Genomic DNA, 17,395 nt, shown 5'->3' with positions numbered 1-17,395 from the left:
AGAAAACAACTATAGTTAGATTCCAATGGGAAGGTAGGCTTCACAACCCCTCCACATTTGTTATCCATGTCACTCCACAAAAAACATCCAAATGACCTAGGAGTTCTTAATTTCTTGCTTTTTAACCAAGTAAGTCTTAAAATATTATAAATAGTGTTGCCAATACCTTGTCTCAGACAATAAGTAATATAGACACTGTAAAAATGAAATTTCCTCTCTCCGTTCCACTTCATATTGTAAGTATAGAAGTAATCTACCACCAATTCATACAGTTAGCTAGCAAGCTAGCAGGATAAACAACCACTTTTCTCCTAAGCATAGTAATAATCTATTAGCATTAACCGTTTTTAACTAGTCCCCTAGACCAACCAACTACTTTTCTTATATAGAACTGCCTTAAGGGTCTATTTGTGCAAGTAGTGAACTCAACAGCTTGTGCATTCGTTTCTCATGGCCGAAGAGCTCAACCAAAGGACTGACGGTCATGGCACTGTCTCTAAGCACCCACAAGTTGAAGGCCAGACAAAACAGGACACCACCAGCTCGTGACTATTGCTATGGGTTGGGTGGTTGCACATAAAAGTTTGATTCTCTCCTGGGGATTGAGTATACGAACCCCCACAAACCCTTGTCTCCTTATCGAGGTGTCTTACTATGCCAACTATTTGGCCAAAAGCACTATTTCCCTGATGACCACCATAAGGTAAGGTCTAGGGCTTCATCCCAGGAGCTCCAAAGTCTCCAGCCAACCATAAAGGCTCCAATATGCATGTCGCTTCATTAAGACACCCCATGCCCAACACATTAGATTACAACGCTATCAAAAATTGCATCCAGAGGAGCTTGTTCAACCTTGACTAAGAAAACAATATCAACATATATCCTTATTGGGTAACACTAGTGATCACAAAAGCCTGGCACGCCGAATTGATCCCATAGCTTCAATGAAGCATTCAAACCATGAGCCATAGTAACTTATGCTATCTAAACTGCTAATACATCCCTAGTAATGTTTCATACAGTTGAGAAGCGGTACTATATTAATCGTGCTCAGCATTTGGCTCATTAACGAACTACATGTGTTCTACAAAGTGGGTTGCAGGCCAATGCCATTACACCATGGGTGCATGCAACTAGTTCACTTCGGCACCTTGTAGATGTAGAAGCTAGCCCTACAAATCAGCATCAAAGTCCTTCCTTGCATTGTCTACGGAGAGCTCTCCCAACGTAGTGGTCAATCAAACAAACATCAAGCCATGAAAGGCAGCGTGTATCAAAAACATAAGGGTTAACGCAATATGCAATGGCACAAAGAAGTCCATGCACTAGCTCTAGCTTCTTGTGTGGAACTTAAGCCTTGTCCCACTCGTAGAAGCTAATAAGGGAGTATAGTGCATGAAGTATCGCTCCGAGGCCCCTGTGAGTAGTAGTAGAATGGGAGGTGAGCATCATAGTGCTTTGTGCACACTCCCAAACCCTCGTGCTTGTTTACTAGCACTTAGGTCTTAAGAGTCGACCAAGTTGAGCCTGTGACTCCCTATCATCCTGAATAGCACAATTCTTGTTTCTGCAGTGAGCCGAGCCCTGCATCTCCACCAAGCAAGCATGCAGGGAGCTCCAAAGTATAACAACCTCCTCACCTAGCTGCTCAGAGCTTCTGGAAACCGAGTGGTGCAATTTGAAGGCTCCAGAAGTACCTTTTGCTTATTGAGATCCACTCCAAAACTAGTTTCCTCAAAGCACAAGGAGTATCCAATGCTCCCTCGATATTTGTTGCCTCACTGTGTACTGGGTGATAGGACCATTACTCCGGTGAAGCAGTACCATTACTGCCTCACCGTGTACTGGGTGATAGGACGTGTCATTAATGTGTTGAGCGAAAGTCTCATTTACCCAATATTCCACTTGATTTCCTCCCATAAGTCTCATTTACCCAATATTCCACTTGATTTCCTCCCATTTGTGCCTTTTCCCTTCTACTTTCTAGGTACTGATTATGCTGCGTGCAGTATAATCCACCTGTAGGTACTAGAATGTTCACTATGCCAACTCAACATGCTCTGCCACACTTGTCACTGACTGAGGGAATTGTCCACTAGTCTAATGGAGACTCCCTTATATCTCCTCTTTTTAAATCTAAGATCAAGGGTTCAAATCTAAGATCAACTCATTCAAGGAATATCCAAGCATAGAGCTCCTCTAAAGCTTCTTGCAAAACTTTTCGTTATCTATCCTTCAAGCAAGCAAGTACGCATAGTTACTTCTCTGCGAGGTAAGTACGCATAGTTCCTTCTTTGTGGTTGCTTGCGTAGGTGACTCTCCTTCTCTTATCTCGACTCTCTCTCTTTCCTCTCACCATGGCACTTTGCAAGTTCCTCATCAAAGGCTCCTCTCACCACATTTCTTTGCAAGCTCCTGCTCTCCTATTCCTTCGCACAATCACAATCTTCCCCTTTTCTTTATTCAATGTCATGACCTCCCCTCACTTTTAATTTTGATGCATTCTCCTCCTCACGCTGTTGGGCATCACTCCTCACTCCCTGGACGATGGCACAAGGCAAAGAAAGTACACTGGCATAGGATAGCAATCTTGATGCAACGCCAAGTAACTATGGGACTGTAGGGATGCCGGTTGATGATTTAGGGATGCATGCAATGAACGTGCAACCTTTTATTGCCACTAAGTGACGTCAAGGTTGCAAGTACTCTATTGAAGTTGATCCTAGAGATCCTTCATATCAAAGGCCTCATGCAACTTGGCCTTTAATGCATCTAGCTCATAAGTGTTCTTGCTAGCCAATAGCATATCATCCACATATAGTGCCAGGATTATAAGGCTATTATCCTTAGCCCTTTTAGTGTAGAGGCAGTGATCAATTTCACTTCTTCAAAAACCCTGGGAGCGAATGAAAGCATCAAACTTCTGATACCATTCTCTAGGCACTTGCTCAAGCCTATAGAGACTCTTCTTCAGCTTGCAAACTAAATGGTCTTTGCCCTTTTCTTCAAAGCCTTCCGGCTGCACCATGTAAATTTCCTCATGTAGATCCCCATGCAAGAAATCTATCTTGACATCCATCTGCATAAGCTCCATATCTTTTGCTGCCGCTAGTCCAAGCATGCATCTAAGTGTGGTCATCTTCACAACCGGAGAGAATATCTGATCAAAGTCCACACCCTTCTCTTGCTTGAACCTTTAGCGACAAAACGGGCCTTGTACCTAGGCATATCATCACCTGTGACCATCTTGTAGACCCATTTACATGGCAATGCTTTCTTTCCATGTGGCAAAGAAACCAAGTCCCAAGTCTTATTCTTCATAAGTGAACTCATCTCTGATTGCATAGCATACTCCCACTTGCATTGATCCTCGCGCATCATAGCCTCTCTGTAGCAAGAAGGTTCCCTGCAATCATAAGCATCATATCGTCTACCCCTGGAACAAACCTATCAGGCGATCTAGACACTCTAGATGATCTTCTCAAGGGCATTTCAGCTTGCTATCCCACCTGCATATCAGCCACATTTGGCTCATCATTTCCACCAATAGATGATCCATCATCTAACCTTGATTGTATACTTGTGGGAGTACTTGGTGGTACCATTTCTTGCACATTTGGTGCATGGACGGCTTGCTGTCTATCAACATATGCAGGTGGATTCATGTCCTAGAAAGTGATTCTCCTCATTTCCACATCCCTCATGGGTGCCTTATGCATCTTCTTCTCATTGAAGACTATATCATGGCTGTGTATGATCTTCTTTGCTTCTCGATCCCAGAGATGATAGCCCATCTCTCCACTTTCACCATAACCCAGAAAGATGCATTTCCTAGACTTAGGATCTAACTTCTTTCGAAGCTCTTTTGGCACATGTGCATATGCCTCACACCCAAATATACGCAAATGAGAGTAAGAGGGCTTCTTGCCACTCCATGCCTCTTCAGGAATACCACCATCCAAACTCTTACTAGGTGATCTATTGATCACATGCACTGCAGTCTTCATTGCCTCAGCCCAAAAACCACCAGAAAGCCTTGCATTGGAAAGCATGCATTGCAACCTTTCTTGAATGGTACGATTCATCTTTTTTGCAACTGGATTTTCCTCTGGAGTATGAGGGGATGTGAGCTCCCTCTTAATCCCACATGTATGACAGAAATGCTGAAAGTCATGAGAGAGATACTCTCCACCATTGTCAGTCCGTAGGCATTTAAGCGTTCTACCTAACTTATTCTCAACCAAGGCCAGCCTTTTCTGAAATACCTAGAACACAGCACTCTTCCGAGCTATTCCATAAGCCCACACTTTCCTAGTTGCATCATCAATGAATGTCACATAGTATTCAGCCCCGCCTAATGACCGTGTAGGCATGGGACCACATACGTCTGAATGCACCAAATCAAGCTTTTCAAACTCTTTCTTTCCCCTTCTTTTATTGTAGCAATCCTTTTTCATATGGCCCTTCTTGCCACAGTGGTAACACTCAATGTTCCATGCCCTAGATTTGCTACAAGACTTTTCTCTTTCTTGGGACTTCCCCCTGAACTGTGATCTGCCCCTTTGCACATTTAAGGCTACTTCCTGCTTGTTGTCGTCCATAGACTTCCGTCTAATCTCCTCAGCCAACAAGCTACCCACAACATCATCAAACTTCAATACTCCACCAAATGCAAAGTTACTAACAGCTGTACGGAAGGTATCCCATGAGGATGGCAATGAAGATAAGAGAAATATTGCCTTAGTCTCTGCATCAAAATTCATCTTCTGAGCCTGAAGCCCTGGCTGAAAATAATATTGATTTCATTCAAGTGAGAAGCAATGGAGACCCCTTCATCTGCAGCTCAAACAACCTCTTCATCAAGTAAACTTTATCAGATGCAGTTTCCTTCTCATAAGTCACAAGTGGCACATAATTTCTTTCACAAATCTTCCGTAGTCTACTCATTTTTTACTACTGTGAAATAAACTGACTCTACAAGATGAAGTCTAATAGTAGACTTTGCTAATGCATCCAACTTATTCCAATCATCCTTAGACATATCTGCAGGCTTAGCTTCAATCCCTACCAAGGGTTTAATCTGCTTCTTTTGAATAAGCACATCTCTTATCTGTTCTTTCCACAAAGAAAAGTTTGTCCCATCAAACTTTTTAATGCTAAAAAACTCATTTTCAGACATGGAAGAGGATGCCATGATGCAAATGAAGCAAAATCCCAAATGCTAGTGCCTGCAAGAGAGAATCACACCAAATACCATGTGCACCCTAATGTGTATGCCACAATAGAGTGAAATATCACCAAAACTCAAAGCTCAAAGCATCAAAAGATGCAGTTGACTCGTGTGCATGTACTATGCATCCATATGAGCAAATTTGGCCCAAAAGAAAATGCCAACTGCAATGGCAATCCAAAATGCCAATAAGTACCAAATGGCTCAAGCATAAACATCGTCCATGGGCATATGCATCAACAATATCTCATCCAAGAGAGCATAACACTATTAGTGCATCACCTGCAATGTGTCAAAGCTGTCCCTCAGCATAAAATAGCATCCATGTGCAAAGCGTCCATAAAAATAGCATCCCACAAGGCAATCTGGGCCTATCAGCGCAACCAATAAGGATCGCAATGCATCCAAATGGCCTATAAATCATCCACTGCAACCCAATGCACACCACAAATAAGCGCACACGGCTCAAACTACAACCAAAGTGATCTGCATAAGGTATGCTCAAGAAATCATGGTCCCACGGTAATGACCGCTACTCAAAATAGAATCTAAGATGCCTCAAAACATGGGCGCCATTGCATAATCAGACTCAGCAAGAAAATCTGCAAATATCTCTCTTCTGCTAGAACTCCAAAATCCAACCGATGAGTGAGAAATGGGAGTCAACACTTATCCACTACCATGTGGCATAAATCTAAGGTTTCAAAACCTTAGAATGAAAAATGCATAACAGAGAGACGAAATCGAATACACAGAGATCTATAACTCTAAAACTACTCCACCGAATCGCGCAAGAACTATCAAGTAGGGGTTTTTAGGCGTCCAAAACGTAATGGGACAAACGGTTTTAAAAACCGTGGTCTCAATCACTGGGTCCAACACACAGACTGAAAAACGTTTTTGGAAATAGAGCTATTTGTAAACTCCACTGGAGTGCGAATGATGAGCAACATAGAAGTTTTAGGACGTCCTGAGTCCACCGGAATTGACAGATCTGCAAATGGTTGCTCCAAACTTGAGTTCCAACACCCGGGTAGAAAAATGTAAAAACTGACACAATGAGTCAGAAAACCAATGAAATGATCCCAAATTCAAGAATGAAGGTGTTTCCAAGCTCTAGTGAAATGGACACCAAAAGCAAGCAATAGTTGCCTCTACAAGTCAGTACGGAGTCTCTGTCATCGAACGAAACAGGGAAAAGCTTTAAAAATGACTTTTTGTTTGAAAACACTTAACAAGCTTCTCAAAACCACTTCGCAAAACCAAAGTGACTTTTCCAAAGGTTCCTCCAAGGTCTCTGCACACTCGGATGCAAGTAAAGTCACCCACAAAGCTTTCCACAGAGCTTCTCCTTCCTCCCACAAAGCTACTGAGCTTCCAGGCATTCACACACGCTCAGCTAGATCACCCGGGCTCTGATACCAGTTGAGAGTGCTCTCAACGGAAGCAAGAATGAAAAAAGGAGAGAGAGAAACAGAGAGCCACACAAGTTTTGGTGGTGCAGAACACCCTAATCTTCTTTTTCATTCATTTATATATGTGTTTGAGTATTGTACATACTCAGGGTAAAGGCACAGTGACCTTTAACCCCCACATCCAATGGTCCATAGCAAAAATCCTACGAAGCACAAGCCCACCAACAACCACTCAGCACATCTACAACTAAAACAACCCACATGTACAACCACCACAGATGGTAGCCCACGTGGCCAAACAACTGCATGTGCGAAACTACCAACCAAACAACTCCACATGCTAAACAACTCCAAAAATGCAATAAACAATCGAAAACTGCCACGTGGCTGATGCGCCCTTCCTCGTCCATCTCGACGGTCGAAAATCGACTTCGAGATCTGATTCCCTACACATTCCTAAGCGATGCTCCTAAGGTTTTGAGTTTTTTTATGGTCCCCGCTCAATCAATACCCATCTTCTTCCACTTTTGTCTTGAGTGGGCTCCACTTAACGAGTGGTTAAGTAATGACCATAGTACTCTTTTCAAAGTGTGTTTCTTCTATTCTTACCATGTGTCCCATTGGGGGTAAACCATCCAAGATATGCCCTTAGAGGATATATCGATATTCTTAATATATGTGGGAGGATTGGCCAGGGGTGCCAATTTGTAAACACATCATAAGATTGCAAAGGTCTACAAGTGTGTGTGTGTGTGTGTGTGTGAAGCTAAAGGAAAATCCTATTACAAGAAAGAAGTATGAGCACAAAGGTCATAAAAAGAAACCATGTTCAGAACGGTTAGTCAACCCCAAGGTTGACTGACCCAAAAACAAAAGTGAAAGGGTTAAAAATCAACAAGGTACATGTCAAAGGGAGAAACAAGCAGGCATGTTCATCACCCATGTCTCTATGACCTCGAACAATTCCCATGCAACCAAGAATGAGAAAAGAGAGTGTGCCGCCTTTAACCACAAATCCATTAAAAAGGTTGCCTGACAAAAAACGTGGTCAATCGGAGAAGGTCAAGAGCATGAAACAGAGACTCAACAAGCTCGTGGAAAGAGTCGTAAAGCTTGACCACAACTAAGATGGCCAGTTCATCGTATCTGGTTCTTCAGTCAACTTGCGTGAACATTTAAAGAGATCATTGAGAGCTAGAGATCGCCAAGAGCCCATTGAGAGAGTTCGTGAGATAAAGAGCACTAAGAGAGCTTGCAAGAAAGGGTTGAGAAAACAAAGCATTTACACGACCGGAGTGAGTAAGGTAAGGAATATCAAGTATGTATCATGTAAGGGAAGGATAGTATGCCGCTTCTAAGTGATGAAGCAACCAAAGCTATCGTAAGCAATAGTTGCTTGTGAACCATTAAACCAGTAAAGGTGGCACAGTAGCAATGAGAGGGAAAGACAAGGATACACTAAGTGTCGAACAATAGGTACCGGGTTGGCGAAGAAGTTAGCGAGACCTTGGACTGAGAAGGGAGCTTGGCAAAGGGTATAAGGTAGAAGAGCACCACGAGTAGCTCAGAGAGGCTTGACAATAGAAGCTAAGACAAGAGTAGACTAAAGGTGGCCAAAGATTTACCTTGAGAGAGTAGTCAGCCAAGCAAGTCTTGCCCATGGACTAGCAAGCGGAGAGTGTACAGTGAAAAGAAGAAGGCAATGAGGGAAAAGAGGTCACTGAGGTCATAGAATAGTGAGAAGAAGAGCCATAAAGGAGGCGGATCAAGTGATAGAGGGTGGCCAAGGCTAGTGTGAAAAATAGTAACAAACACGGTAGCAAGAAAAGCAATCGTTCCAACTTAGTTAAATAGGGGAAAGCAATAGGAAGAACGTGGGGTGGTGAGGGGGTTACAAGGGACCGAAAAGGAAAAGAGTGAGGAAATAATATAGGGTACTTAGTCAAGGATAATGCATAGTTAGGCACAAAAAGCAATTGTGTATAAATAATCTATTAAAAAGCCTTCAATAAAGCCAAAAAACACTACAATAATGAAGGAACTAAGCATATATTACCAATTATAGGTGTCGTACGGGGGGTATATTAGGAAGTTAAATAAGAGAGAGCAATTTAAGAGCAGTTAATTATGTGAAAAAGAGGGGAGCAGGGGTTGGTTATTAATAAGTAAGGAATTATATTAGGTAATCCCTTAAATAAAGAAGAAAAGAAGTTTACCTAGGGAGAGAAGGAGGTAATACCAATGCACTCAAGTCAAGGTGGAAACCCAAAAAAAAAAAACCACAAAATTAGGGACCAAAAGTGAAGCGTGGTGGGAAGGTGGGGTTGAAAAGTGGGGTTTGCAAAATGGTTAAGAGAGTTAAAGGATTGGTTAGGTAGGGAGTTCAGTTAAGAAGGAGGTGGTTAATTAGGTATGGGAGACTTTTATATTATTAAAAATTTGGGGATAATTTTATTTTATTCTAAGAATCGCCTTTATGGCGATTATCAAAATCTATCCAGCTTACAACAACCAAGTGGTGGTTTTAGGGTTATAGTCAGGGAGATGTGTACGTGTGTGTGAAATTTTTTTGAGAAAAATGTGTGTGTGTGTGTGTGTGTGTGTGTGTGTGTGTGTGTGTTTGTGTGCTTAGATTAAAAAGTCCCATCAATAATTGAGCCATACAATTAATTTAAAATTCAATTATTGGATGAAAAGTTAAAAAAGGGAAACATATAATGAAAAAATGTTTGAGACATCTAAGTTGAAAAATGCAACTAGAGTTTTCAAAATTTTCAATCAAAATTAAGAATTTTTTTTGATACATTGACAAGATGAGTTTAAAGGAGAAGAACATTCATTGGATTAAACACAAATGCATGAAAATTTAAATAGAATAGCACAAATTATCAATTAAAAAAATATAGGTCTATATAGTCTAGTACTAATCTAGAAAATAACATAAAGAGAGATTGACATTTTTAAATAGTAATAGGGGGTGCTAGAGGAAAGACTAAGAGGGGTAACTATAGAACTTATTTTAATAAATACTAAGAGAGGGTAATAATTTAGTTAACAATAGCATTAAAAATTTGAGAGCTTATAATTATGAAAAAATCAAGGACTAAGAACCTATATAATTGAAAAAATGGGAAAAAAGAGGGGGAGGGGTTTATGGGGGGCCGGGCTCCCTTATAGGAACTAAATAAAGAGTTTAAAAAGGGGGGTTCTTTAAGGGACCTTACAAGACAATTATCAAGAGGGTTAAAACATATAAGGGAAAAAATTTTAAGATAGACAAATATATGCGGTAAAAAAATACAAGGGAAAAGGAGGAGTTAGAGAAGAGGCAAAAATGGGCAACTAAAATGGCAAAGAATTACATGTTCTCATAAGAACATTTTAAAGACACTAATTGAAGATAAGTCACTAAAAAAATAACCTTACAAAGTACGCGCCTATGAGCTCGTACAAGGCCGACAGTCATTGCAAACTATGGAGTGGGATGCTGGGATCTACTGGTACAAGGGCCTTTGGAAGAGAGATGGCCACACATAGTTCATGACTTCGTGTAAAGAAGGTCATTGAAGATGATTGGACGCAGAGAAATTGGGAGACCACTCAATCGCTCCCACATGGGTGGGAGGTGAGCAGAGAGTCAAAGGTACGCGAGCCGAGGAAGGGTTGGCAGCTGTAAGAATAGCGTTGCCACTGAATAGATGAGGAGTTGTTGTGGGTGCAATAGTCGAGGAGCGCAGTCCACCGTAGAGGCATAGGGCTATAGGAGAAAAGGCACAGTGGTAGGGAGGAGTAGAAGCTCACAGTACAAGGGATTTAGCTAGAGAAAGGAGGGGATGTCGTCTACATTATATAAGCAGGGCTACAATCGGTTAGTTGGGATTGGTGACTATAGTCAGGTGACCCGTGTAGTCCATAGATTAAATTTTTGGGGTGAGTGTTTTTTTAGGGGAAGGCGGGTAGGCTAGATGAGATGGATCTGAAAATGACGCCCGGTATAGAGTGCGGGTAGGGGGTCTTTTATTATAGGTAGGATTATTCAACACTAATAGGCTTAGATAACCACGATTATTGGGTTTATTATAGGTAGGAATAGTCAACACTAATATAGGGGGGGGGTATTTGGGTTTTCCTAAAAATCACAAAACATGAAAATTAAATTAGGACAAAGTAAATGGAACTAAATTTAATAGAGGAAAATTTTAAAAATCTCATTATCCTATAATAAGGTAAGGAATAATAGAGTAATTGGAAGATAAGGACACCATGAATAATTAGAGAAAGACTAGAGAAATGAATTAACAAAAGGAAATTATGAAACACGGTTTAATAAGGTTAGGGAACTAGGACTTTATAATATATTATAGTTGATTAAGTAGAAAAGAACATAAGAATTAGGAGTAAATACATATATATAGAGAGAGAGAGAGAGAGTAGAATAGGACATAAGCAAAATAGCAAAAAATAGAAACAAAAAAAGGGGGGGGGGGAGAAGAAGGGAATGGAATAATAAAAGTTTTAAAGAAAATTTAAGAGGAAAATTTAAAAAATTAACAAGAAATTAAAAGAAAAAATACAGAGAATTTAAGGAATAATGAAGAATAATAAGACTAAGAGAGAGAGAGAGAGCGAGCGACAAAGAGAGAGAGAGAGAGAGAGAGAGAGAGTGTGTGTGTGTGGGGGGGGGAGTGTGTGTGTGTGTGTGTGTGTGTAAAGAAATAAGTGTCTGTGTGTGAGATACATTTACTAATCAAAAGTTGTGTGTGTGTGTGTGTGTGTTTAGATTAAAAAGTCCCATCAATAATTGAGCCATACAATTAATTCCATCAATGGACAAAAAGTTAAAAAAGGGAAACATATAAGGAAAAAATGTTTGAGACATCTAAGTTGAAAAATGCAACTAGAGTTTTCAAAAATTTCAATCAAAATTAAGAATTTTTAAGAATGTTGAGTTTGACAAACATAATATTGAAAAAAGATGTCAAATCCTCAAGCAGTCCAGGTTCCGAGGGAGGGCAGTGGGGGGGGGGGGGTTAACACATGGCAATAATGACCTCGTAGTTGGATGGCAAAATGAAGGCAGCCCGAATCGTGATCGAGCTTCAAGGAGTGCTCAAGGAGTATTCCATAATTGTAGAAGCATGTGAGCACTAGGCAGAGAAGAGAAAGGGGCATGACAATAAAGGCACGAACTTCCAAGAGTAGTGGGAGAGAATCAACAAGAGACGAGCAAGAGGTAATGAGGCGCACCGTAGTTAAGTCCCGATGAGTAGGGCAGGCCAGTGAGAGAACAATCCGCACAAGCACACATATGAAGCATGAATGTCGAAGAGCAATTAGTGCAATTGGGGGAAAGACTCAGGGAGCACAGAAGGCATGGTAGTCGAGAAGAGGAGTGAACGTGGGCAGTGGAGCAGCGACAGGATTAGATGTGGGTGGAGGGCAGTACCTCCTTAAATAGGCCGGTGTGAGGCTTAGGGAGTCGGGGGAATGTAAAGGGCTAGGGAGTCGGGTGTGTAAGGCGGACCAACAATAAATGCGAGGAGATAATATATGGAAATGCAGGTCGGCTAAAACTGTGGGAAGAGTAGAGAGTGGTGGGCGGATAGTAAATGTGGGGGGGGGGTTGTATAAGGTAGGAAATAAACAAAAAAGGAAGGTAGTTTTGCTGCTTAATCGGCGTATTTTGTAAGCGAGGTAGTCATAGTGGTGGGGGTAGTTTTAGGGAGTCGGGTAGTAAATAGGAAAAGTTATAGGAATACTTAGAAACAAAAATTAGGATTACTTAAAAAAGTAGAGAAGACATAAATGTCAAAAGATTTAGGAATACTTAGAAACAAAAATTAAGGCGAAAATTAGGACTCATCTAGGAATAATTTAGAAAAAATTAGGAAAAATAGTGAGAAAATATGAGATAATTAGGGGAAATTTAAAAATTAGGACAAAAATAAGAAAAAACAGGGTGAATTAGGAAATGAGGAAAAAAGGAGTAGGAAGAATAAAGAAAAGATTAGGGGGAAATAATAAAATTAGGAGAAATAGAGAGAAATTAGAAAGTATTTAGGAAAATTTAGGAAAAATAGGGAGAAATAGGAAATAATTAGGGAGAATCATGAGATTGGGAGAGTAAGGAAAGTTAGGGAAAGACAGGGGAACATGGAAAAAATACAAAAAAATATGAGAGAATTAGGAAATTTTAAGAAATAATTAGGTAGAAATTAGCGAAAAGAATTGGGAGAGAAGGAAATTGGAGATGTGGTTAAAAGGGTTACGAAAGATTACAAAAATTAAGAAAGGTACAAGAGTGGGATAAATTGAGAGGTTTTTTTAGGGGAATTTAAGAGAATAGCGAGGGGAGAAGGGTAGAGAGAGAGTGAGGAAAATTTTCCAAATAGAGAGAGAAAGAGGAAAAGGTAGTTTACAAGGGTTTTCAAGGGAAGAAAAGTAATAAGTATGTTCAAGAGGAAAACAGAGGATAGTGTGTGTGTGTGTGTGTGTGTGTGTGTGTGTGTGTGTGTGCATGCGCGTGCACGCGTGCACATGCATGTAAAAAGTTAGGAGAGAGTAGAGAAAGACAAGAGAGGGCACCTCTAGAGAACACACGCAAATGTATATTTGTACACCAAACTAGCTAAAAAGAATGAATGTATACAGCATACTTAAGGTTAGGGTTAGGGTTTCTAAACCCTTTTCCTTATTAGCATCTAGTGCACTATTTATTCACAAATGTACATGATGTTCTTTAACAACTTTCCACAAGATCATGGGGTTCAAAGAAGGAGCGGAATTATTATCCATTACTCCCCGTGAATTGAATGTCCTTCCTATAAGTCAAACCAATAGCTTGTTGATGCTTCTCAAAAAGTTCTTTCCCAAGTGATTCAGTAAAGATGTCTATAACATATTGCGATGTGATATCATAAAATAGTACACTTTCTATGATGAAATGATCTCACACTGAGATGCTTTGTCATGGAATGATACACTAGATTTTTTGTTAGGGCTCGAGCTAACTTATTATCCTTCTATGTTGTGGTTGGCTTGTCTTGTCACTAATATGGAATGATACACTAGATTCTTTGTAAGGGCTCGAGCTAACTTATTATCCTTGTATTTTGTGGTTGACTTGTCTTGTCAAAGTCATCTTGTTTTAACAAGAGTCTTCAGAGCCATATAGGTTCACGTGCTGAGCTCTATATTTTTATTGTGCAGATGACAAAGAAGAGTCAAACATTTTTTTAAAAACCAGGAAATTGCTTCTTGTCCAAAGGAAAATTTCTATAGCCTTGGGTTGATCTTCTTATATTATGATCACTAGAATAATCTCTATCACAAAGACCACGTAACTTGATATGGCTTCCTTTGTACTCTATTCCAAACTGATTTGTACATCTCATTATCTCAATGATTTTTTGGTTCCATTCCAATGTGACTACTTTTGAGCTATAAACCATGCTCATGAACTAATAGCATAAACTTATAATTGCCAAATATATCTAGGCTTATAAATATATATAGAGTTGCTAAATACATCTCAATATATATGCACTTATGATTGAGATATATATGGACTTATAATTACAATATCTATCAAAGAGCTAATAAGATGTCTATAGGACCTTTCATTAACAATTGGCTTTTCTTCATCTTTTGTTAGCTTCCATAGGGATGGCTGCAATCTTGCAATCCTGTATAAGAAATGTTTTAAGTAAGTTGTCCACATATTTTTTGCTAGCTCATAAATGTCCCCTCCAAATCCAATTCCAAGACAAAAATGCATGAGCATAAGGTATTGATGACTCATGAATGTGCTATCTACATTTCTCCAAAATTCAAAACTAGACAAATAATGCACGAGTCCAAGATCTTGTTAAAATCTTGTGATGAAGCTGTCATTGCTTCGTGTCACTATCAAATCATCCACATACAAAGTGCAATGGTGATGTTTGCCTCTTGAACTTTGTAGCAAAGTGTCTGATCACAACAAGTTTTTCTGTATACCAAATCAGCAGAATACTTATCAATTCAACTACACCAACTTCTTCTTATTTGTGTGAAAGATTATTAACTTTAAGATATTGGCCCTTTTTCACATATTCAATCTTTTTCTCCACTCTAAACAATCCTTCCCATGTATTGCAATATAGTGGTGTGCTTTTGCATCAAACCCATCACATGATTCTTCCAATTTTTTAAGATCTTGAGAGGGAAGATTTTTAAGATTTTGAGATGGACTTTTATAACTTTGAGTAGATAGTACATCTTTCCGTTGGAGGGATTGCTCCTCAATTGGACCAATGCCTAGAATGGTCATACCTCCCTACTTGATATCATAAATGGCTTCCAATATTCTAAAGTAGCATTTCTCTTACCTCACCCCTTACCTTGGAAGGTTGAGTTGACCTTCTGATTGCCAAATGAACTATTCAATTTTGTTTGATTTAACCAATTCCCTAAAAATTTCCCTCTATTTTGTTCCTGGTTCAAATCAAATGACAAAATCCAATGCCCCATGTGAGCTCTCATAAGCATCATGGCATGCACATAATCAAGATTTCTCAAGAGACACCAAAATTTATCTTCAATTGTAACTCTAAATTATGCAAATTTTGCCTCTTACCTTATCCAAACTTTGCGAGCTTATTACAGCTCAGGTTCATTACCTTAAAGTGCCACTTAGCTGCACAAAACAGTCTAGTAAGAATATAAATTGGTGATGCCAAGCATTTTCAAGAGGAGCTATGGATTCTTCTACGATGGCAAGTATGCTGGCCATAAATAGGCTTCTACAAGAAAGTTAGGTCAAACCTAATCCAATCTAATTGAAGCTTGGTGAACATCTCCTCTAACATTGCACGAACTCGTTCACAAAAACTAGCATAAACTTGATGATTAGATCTCTAGATCATGACATTGATTGTTGCATCAGAGGCTAGCCAACAAATCAATCAAGATTGCATAATTTTCAGCACTACCACATACCTATGCTCAAAATAACTTGACAAATTTGATGGTGTTATAAAGCAAGAGCTTTAGCATTCTGAAACGTACAACATTGCAAATGTTGACACATGACACCAGTGTCTTTGTAAAGACAAATATTAGGCACTCATTTGGGTTTCGCACAAAAAGCTAGGCAACCATGGTAGTCAATTTAATTTTGAAAAATCTGTGTATCGCCAAAAACTACCAATCTTTGATAGCCTATATCTTTTGATTAACAAATCCAAATTGGGTCATCCAGCATATCAAATCAAAGACATGATACTCGTCATGTTTTTTTACCATTTAGTAAAGTTGCATGCATCAAAAAAATCATTTTATGAACTTATGGGCTAATTTTCTCCACCAACTATAGAATTTTAGGCTATCATTTCTCAAGGATAAGGATGGTAGGATAGCCCACTTAGGCACTTCTTTTTCAAGAGGTGTCTTTGGAAAAAAGAACATTGCATAGCATCCACTAACTAGAGCATCTTCCCCGACAAATTTTTCCAAGTAACAATTTCCAAAAAAAGTCCCCAAATACCAAATCAAATAAAAATAAACTAGGAGAGGCTCTAATTAGACAAAACTAAACTAGAATAACCTCATTCTTTGCCAGCTTATCCTATAGTATTCTTTGCCAACAACCAAAATATTGAGATAAACACGAACACTTATTAATGAGCAAAGCTACAATAGACAATTAAATCTCTCTCAAGGAAGGTGGGGATTGCACATGCCAACAATCACCAAATGAGAATCCTTATTTATTGAGAAGCAAAATCTTGCTCCAACAATACAAAGCTAGACATGTAATGTCAAAATAACTAAGTCAATGACAAAATGAATGCAACAACCTGACATTCGCCTTTAAATAGGAATTAGGATAGGCATGCCAATGACGACATTCTTTGTGGGAGATCTATACTTGACATGTGGAAGTCCCTAATTAAATTCCACAAAACTCATGCTCAACGCTAATGTAGTATACTAGCCAACACTTTTTAAACATACATTGAGCCATCAAACAATGCATTACAACTATATCAATTAGCGTTATCACTAACCTTGGTTGGATCCCACCATTAGCACATGTAATTGGAAGCAAACCAAGCATTCATTCTTCATCAACTCATTCGGTTCCAATTTCATGGACGGAGGATGTCATGTGCATCCTCCAAAATAGCATGGCAAAACTAAGTAGCCCTAAGGATACCAAACTCCCTTTTGGCAAACCCAATCACAACAAGGACAAGGGGCAAAACACACAAACTCTCAACAACATTATGGAAGTTTGGAGCCATAAGATTTTGATTAAAGAATGGGCAATCTACTTAATTGTAGGAAATTTTGTGATAAGATGTATTAAATGAGTCGTTCACTATTCACAATAAGTTTGGGGTCATGTCTTTAAGTTTGAACTTCTAAAATTCTTTTATTTGAAAACTATGCATCCAATTTTGAGCAAGTCCATCTACACTGTCGCAAAAAGGGTTCATGCACATCACAAATTGTTAGTCATCCAATCATGATCATCAATTGAGGGCTTACCCACTATGCCTATCATGTGAGCCATTCGATCATGCTGCTCATCTAAGGGCTTGCACACAGTGCCCATTATTCTACAACACCATTGGCTATATAAGACCTCATTCTCCCTCCACAAATCATCACCCAACCACCTTCTACCCTCGCAAGAGAAGAGCACTGGTTTGGCCTAGTTATACAGCTTTAAAGCAACCATCCATGTGCTTGTTAACCAAGGCAT

The sequence above is a fragment of the Dipteris shenzhenensis genome, chromosome 19, assembly GCF_047967505.1.
Source record: "Dipteris shenzhenensis isolate YYH24624 ecotype China chromosome 19, Dip_SZ_1.0, whole genome shotgun sequence".
NCBI classification, from domain to species: domain Eukaryota; kingdom Viridiplantae; phylum Streptophyta; class Polypodiopsida; order Gleicheniales; family Dipteridaceae; genus Dipteris; species Dipteris shenzhenensis.
This window is presented reverse-complemented; position numbering follows the sequence as displayed.